This window comes from Tursiops truncatus, chromosome 1 (genome assembly GCF_011762595.2).
Source record: "Tursiops truncatus isolate mTurTru1 chromosome 1, mTurTru1.mat.Y, whole genome shotgun sequence".
Classification (NCBI taxonomy): Eukaryota; Metazoa; Chordata; class Mammalia; order Artiodactyla; family Delphinidae; genus Tursiops; species Tursiops truncatus.
Genome location: NC_047034.1, coordinates 81,632,170 through 81,639,902, shown reverse-complemented (window position 1 = coordinate 81,639,902; position 7,733 = coordinate 81,632,170).

The window sequence follows — 7,733 nt, the reverse complement described above, 5'->3', positions numbered from 1 at the left end:
TGTTGTTTTACGTTAAGTTTGTGCCAATTTCTTATTCATCAATAGAAAACTAACACAGAGGATAAATAAACAGCGGCCACACAATAAGTGCTCCGATGGGGCAAAGCTGCAGTGTACATGGTTGTTGACTGCAGACCCACTTTTCCCTTCTTTTTCCCAAGTAAGTCTCAGTTTTATTCAGGTGGCCACTGCTCACCCATACATACATTCGTGGCCGCTACCTGCACTCCAAGTGCGGGCTGATTAGTCTAAAACAGCTTTTCTCAATTTTGGTACTATTGACATTTTGGCCTGGATAATTTTTTTTTTAATATTTTATTTATTTGGTTGCGCTGGGTTTTCGTTGTGGAAGGTGGACTCCTTAGTTGCAGCTTGCCGGCTCCTTAGTTGCAGCATGTGGGCTCCTTAGTTGTGGCATGGGAACTCTTAGTTGCGGCATGCATGTGGGATCTAGTTCCTGACCAGGGATCAAATCCAGGCCCCCTACATTGGGAGTGTGGAGTCTTATCTACCGTACCACCAAGGAAGTCCCACCTGGATAATTCTTATTGTGGGGGAATGTCCTGTGCATTGTAAGGTGTTCAGCAGCATCCCTGGCCTCTACCTACTATATGCCAGTGGCACACACTCCTTTGACCCCCAGCAGTGACAATCAAATATGTCTCCAGATATTGCCAAATGTCCCGGGCATGGGCAGGTGGGGAGCAACATCACCCCCAGCTGAGACCATTTGATCTAAAGGTCCAGAATAAGTATGTGATCACTTTGGGAACATGAGCTGTAAAGAGAGGTTTTGGGGGGAATTCTGGGAAGAGCTTTTTCTTCAGGGAACGCCACTGGGAGTAACCCTGTTTCTCTTCCTGTAGACATTATCATATGCAGATTGAGTCCTAGGGACGCTGCAGCCAATCCTGAAACCTACCTTACCTTTAGACTTCTAAATTACATGAGCCAGTTTCCTTATTGTTAAAGATAGTTTGAGATGGTTCAAGAGAGTTCAAGGCGTGTCTGGGTTTTGCAATCAAGAGTTGCCTGGCAGGTGCCAATGTACAAGGTGCTATTGAAGCCCAGAGGCAGGTTCACTTCACGAAGCTGAGTGAAGAAATAAAAAGGAGGTAGACCTGGGGGAGCACGGTTACAGAGTGCTTTCACACCACATGTTTTTAGAGACCTACACTCTTAGCAACTTTCGAATATGCAATGCAATGTTATTAACTATCATCACCATGTTGTACGTTGCATGCCCAGGACTTATTTATCCTGTAACTGGAAGTTTGTACTTTTTGATCCCTTCACCCATTTCACCTACCATCTACCCCCAACCTCTGACAACCACCAATCTGTTCTCTGCATCTATGAGCTTATTTATGTATTAGATTCCACATATAAGTGAGACCATACAGTATTTGTCTTTCTCTGTCTGACTCATTTCACTTAGCATAATGCCCTCAAGGTTCATCCATCTTGTCACACATGGCAAGATTTCATTCCTTTTTACAGGTGAATAATATTCCATTGTGTGGGTATGTATGTGTATATATATATGCACATACGTGTGTGTGTGTGTGTGTGTGTGTGTGTATATATATATATATTCACATTTCCTTCATCCATTCATCTATCTATGAACACTTAGGTTGTTTCCATATCTTGGCTGTTATAAATAATACTGCAATGAACATGTATCTTTCTGAGTTAGTGTTTTCATTTTCTTCAGATTAAACACCCAGAAACGGAATTACTGAATCATACGGTAGTTTCTACCTTTAAGTTTTTGAGGAACCTCCATACCATCTTCCAGAGTGGCCACACCAATTTACATTCCCATCAGCAGCGCACAAGGGTTCCTTTTTCTCCACATACTCACTAACACTTGTTATATATTGTCTTTTTATAATAGCCATTCGAAAAGGTGTGAGGTAATATCTCATTGTGATTTTCATGTACATTTTCCTGATGATTAGTGATGTTGAGCATCTTTTCACGTACGTGTTGGCCATCTGTATGCCTTCTTTGGAAAAATGTCTGTTCACATCTACATATTTTTTAGCCAGATTGCTTGGCTTTTTAGTATTGAGTTGTATGAGTTTTTAATACATTTTCAATATTGACTCCTTATCAGATATATGATTTGCAAGTATTTTCACCCAGTCAGTAAGTTGCTTTTTCATTTGGTTGATGGTTTCCTTTGCTGTGCAGAAGCTTTTTAGCTTGATGTAGTCCCACTTGTTTATTTTTGCTTTTGTTGCCTCTGCTTTTGGTGTCAAATCACATCACTCCTTTGTTCCTAACACTACTCCGAAAAATGTACTATTACCCTCATCTTATGTCTCAGGAAAGTTAATGGCTTTCCATCGTTACAAGGATGAGTCAAGATTTAAACCCAGGTCTTCTGATGCAAGATATACTTTCCCCCATATTTCTCTGAACTATGACTTCTTTCCTATCATCCTCCTGCTCAAAAATATTCAACATAGGGCTTCCCTGGTGGCGCAGTGGTTGAGAGTCCGCCTGCCGATGCGGGGGACACGGGTTCGTGCCCCGGTCCGGGAAGATCCCACATGCTGCGGAGCGGCTGGGCCCGTGAGCCATGGCTGCTGAGCCTGCGCGTCTGGAGCCTGTGCTCCGCAACGGGAGAGGCCACAGCAGTGAGAGGCCCGCGTACCGAAAAAAAAAAAAAAAAAATTCAACATATTCCATTGTCTCTAGGAAAAAGTTCACCCTTTTGAGCTAAGGATTCAAAAATTTCCATCAACCCACCTCTACTCATCACCCCAAACTATGTAATCTCATCACTCCAGTTAGTCACTCCAGTTGGATCTTTTCTTGGGCTTCCCCCATTGATAGAAGTATAGATGCTCGCTGTTTCTTCTCCATTTGTCTTAGTTCATCATTTTATAAATGATGAACTGAAATTATGCAAAATAGCCCAAGGTTTTGGTGAAGTTTCTTCCTTTTACCTCTTAGATTATTTGCTAAGTGCATGTCATCCAGATGCCCTTCAGCTTCACCATGTGGGGTGTTAATAGCAGTAGTCGTAATAAGAAAATTCACTAGTCTGGTCCCCACTTGCTTATATGGACCCCATCACCGTACAACTTCTTCTCAGCCCTCCTCACTGAGGTCTTCCTTTTGGGGAGCTTCACCCCCATCCCTGAAACCCCTCTCACTGTGAGAACTCCAATGTCTGTAGCAAGAGTGCTGTGTCCTAATGCCCAGGGTCTCAACCCTCACAGTCCCCAAGTGGCCAGTTGTGGTGGTCCACGCTGAAGAAGGAAGGATGCCTCTCCTAGTCTAGGTCACTCTTGGTTACCTGGAGGCCAAAGCAGCTTTGCTGGTGCCTCAGCTCATCCACCTCAGCCCCCAAAGACAGAGCCCGGCAAAACAGCTTCTTCAGCCTTCTTCTGCAGCTCTTTCCTAATGTGGCTCTGTTGGAATGGACACAGGCCCCATGCTGCTCCCTTTCTTCTTTGTCTCTATTTCTAGAAATGATATCAGCCACCAGGTTTCGACTGCTTGCTTTGGGCCAGGCCTTTTGCTAAGCACCTGACAAGTTACCTTGTTTACTCCTCATCAAGTTACCTTGTTTAATCCTCGTCACCACCAGATGGGATAGGGATCCTGATTATACCTGTTTTACAAAACAGTCTCTTACAGCTAAAATAGTTTAAGTCATTTGCCCAAGGTCACACAGTTTATCAGAGTCTCATTCTGCTATAGTCCTTGCTTAATTAACACATATACTGCTCTGAAGCTACCAAAGTACCAACCTCCTCCTCAGTCTCCGCTGGCCAAAATCAAAATCCCCTTAAAAATGAGCTCTTGCAAGTTTGCTTCGCTAGCGCCTGGTCTGCAGAGGCACTCAGACATGGTACGTATGGTATTACAAGTGATCGTTGACGTGTACTGAGTGCTTACTGGGGATCAGGCACTGTTCTAAACACTTTGTATTATTAATGCATTTAATCCTCAAAACAACCTTGTTAGTAAGTACTATTATTATCCCCCATCTCACAGATGGAAAAAAAGTGAAGGCACTAAAAGGTTAAGAAACGTGCCTGAGGTCACACAGCTAAGTGGCAGGGCTGAGACGAGACAGTCTGGTGCCTGAGCCCATGCTCTCACACTCTACTGCCGTTTACTGAGCATCTACTATGTGCTAGGTACTGGGTCCTCTGCACGCACTTTCTCTAATCTTCACAACATTCCTGCTAGAGAGTTATGTCTCCAGGTTTCCAACCGAGGAAACTGAATGTCAGAGCGATTAAATACACTTGCCTAAGATCTTGGTTAGTACGTGTCAACATCCAGGTCTATACTGAACTGTAGAGTCATTTGCCTTTTCATGTGCGTGTTTCTCCTATAGCCCCAACCAGCTCCCCTGCTCCATCTTCCCAGGACCTCTCTGAGAGCTCTAGATCAGGTCTATGTTCTCGGTATAAATAGGAGGAGGGAGAGAAAAGAAGGTGGTGGCTGCCAGCTGCTGCTTCAAACAAAATATATCCACACTTACAAAGGCACCCAGGCTGGTTGCCTAGCAACAACTTTCTGCCTCTCCAACCTGTTCCACCCCATCCTTACCCACCGCACATTACACACACCCCGTGGCCTGCAATGCCCTCTGAGACATCCCCCTTCAAGGCTGCCTTTGTTCATTTCAACCTGATTTGCAGGGCAAGTGCTTGCAGCTTGCAACTTGCAGGAAGTCCAGGAATCACATAATTTGTATCGCAGATGGCCTTAGAGCAGGCAACACAGAGCTGCTCTCCCTGCACAGCCCATACCTTGGCACTCACAGGGTATCTAAGGCTGTGGGAAGGAGAAGGTCTCGTTTCAGGCTCTTTGTCATATCCCTGAAGGTTTTAAAAAAGAGTTTTGTGTTTCACATATGTCAGGTCCTTTAAATAGTTCTTTGAAATAAAAGTTTGATTGGGATAGAACTAAAGTAGACTGTCTGGATTTCTTTTTTCATCTTATCTCCTGTGTTAGAAGCTGAGAGCCTCTAAAATTTAAACTTATCTTCAGTTCAACCAGTCCAAAAGGCCTTGGGGCTATTTTTGTCCTAGAGTCTTAAAGGGAGGTAGGACAGGGCAGAATACACAGTTCTCTGAGCTATTCTTTCAAGCATCAATAAAAAGGGACAACAGTAGTGCAGCCAGTGCAGCCCCTGACAAGCCCAGAAGCTTCAGCTTCATGGTGAGAAGGTGATGCTGACGTGAGAGCCAGGGCTGCAATATCCCTGTCATGGGCCCCAGGCACTCTTGCCATCCTGGGCCACTTTGACCACAAAAAGAACGAAAAGATATTAACAATTGTATTTCACTATTATGTGGGTATAAAGACAAATATGATCCAGGATTCATTACTATATATTCATTATTTTTATTATGCTCTGTCCATCTTCTTTCTGATTTAAAAAAAAAAAAACACATTTTCATGGGCCTCCGAAAGGCTTGCGGGTCCAGGCCGCTGTGCCTGCGGTGCCTAATGCTGAGAGCAGACCAGCATGCACAAGCATTACTGGGATTGGTGCCCAGGCCTGTGCTCAGTCAGGAGGTTAGAAAAAATGTGAGGTGTTATGCCTCCACTCAAGGGGCGTCCAGCCTAGCTGGGCAGAAAAACAATGGCAACAAGTATTGGTTTGGCCAAAAATTTCATTCGGGATTTTCCATAACATCTTATGGAAAAACCCAAATGAACATTTTGCCCAACCCAATACAATCACTGAACCATAGAAACTCATCTTGACAGCCACCACGAAAATCATCAAGGCCCCTTTCTAGCTTAGTTGCATTCCCATTTAAATAAATAACATATTTTAAAAACATAGCTGAGGACTTCCCTGGGGGCGCAGTGGTTAAGAATCTGCCTGCCAGTGCAGGGGACACGGGTTCGAGCCCTGGTCCGGGAAGATCCCACATGCCATGGAGCAACTAAGCCCGTGTGCTACAACTACTGAGCCTGCACTCTAGAGCCTCCAAGCCACAACTACTGAGCCCGCGAGCCACAACTACTGAAGCCTGCGCACCTAGAGCCCACGCTCCGCAACAAGAGAAGGCACCACAATGAGAAGCCTGCGCACTGAAACTAAGAGTAGCCCCCACTTGCCGCAACTAGAGAAAGCCCTCGCACAGTACCGAAGACCCAACGCAGCCAAAAATAAATTTTAAAAATTTATTTAAAAAAATTTTTTTAATAATAAAATAAATAAATAAAAACATAGCTGATTGAGAAAAGTCCAGAAAGGTGGGAGGTGGCTCTGGCAAGCAGAGTATGATTGGATGTTGGGGATAAAGAGAAGTCAAGGAAGATCTCTGGGCTGGGGGCTTGAGTCGCCATGTACATAGACAGGAAATACAGAAAGAGGAATGGATTGGAGGAGGCAGCAATGAGTCTTTTGTTGGGCAGGTTGAATTTGAGATGGCTTTGGAGGCATAGTAAGAGGCAGAGAGCAGGGCTGTTTTACTCCCTGCTGGAGTCCAATCTCCATGCTCGTGGATATAGGTGGAGAAATCTAGTAACTAGTTGCTTTTACGGGTCTGATGCCCAGAACAGGCATCTGGGCTATACTTAGACACTGGGTGTTGCAGCAGATGCTGGCCCCTGACATTCACTCTCTACTCTATTTATAAGGTATGTATTTATAATCAATATAAATAAATAAATAAATAAAAATAAACCCTATTTATAGGCTATTTATATGAACACCGGTAACTCCCTGCCTGTTCTGGCTTCAGAAATAGATTTGGCCCATACACAGGGCAAGCTGGAATTGCCAAAGAGTTAATGCCCCAGAGCAGCCCTCAGCCAGCAATGGAAAGGAAGTTGGGGGAATTCCCTGGTGGTCTAGTGGTTAGGACTCTGAGCGTCCAATGCAGGGGCCCATGTTTGATCCCTGGTCAGGGAACTAAGATCCCGCAAGCCACGCAGTGTGGCCAAAAAAAAAAAAGGAAAGGAAGAAGGAAGGTGGTAGATCAATAACCCAACTTCTTCATCCTTCAGTTGGGATAACTCTGAGGCATGGTCTATACAATCTCCCAGAATTCTCCAGTGAGATTGAGTTTCTAGAGCCTTGGGTGAGATTGAAGACACTGTGGTCACACCTTTTTTGGGTAAGAGGCTTCTTTAGATGAAGGACTGTGTAGCCAGTCCCAGGACCATGCACATCTGGTAAGGAAGGGTTGAGATTCTTAACTGACAATAATCAACTTCCACTTGAATACTTACTGCTTACATGGAGAGCTTGCCAACTCAAAGACAGCCCATTCCATTTTCAGATAGATCTAGTTACTGGAACGTTCTTTCTCAAAGTGAAATAACATAAGTTTTTGACTTCTACCTTTTGGTTCTACTTTTTCTTTTTATTAAAATTTTTATTTTAGTAGAAAAAAAAAGTATGCAATTCAATAGTTTTTAGTGTATTCACAGAGTTTTGCAACCATCACCAACATCAATTTTAGAATATTTTCATCACCCCAAAAGGAAACACTATATCCATTAACAATCTCTCACCAGTACCCCCTAATCCTCCCAGCCCACCCCTAGTCCTAAACAACCACTAATTTATTTTCAGTCTCTATAGATTTGCCTATTCTAGACTTCTCACATAAATGAACTCATATAATATGGGTCTTTTTCTGAATGGCTTCTTTCACTTAGCATAATGTTTTCAAGGTTTATCCATGTTGTTAGCATGTATCAGTACTGCATTCCTTTTATTGCCAAATAGTATT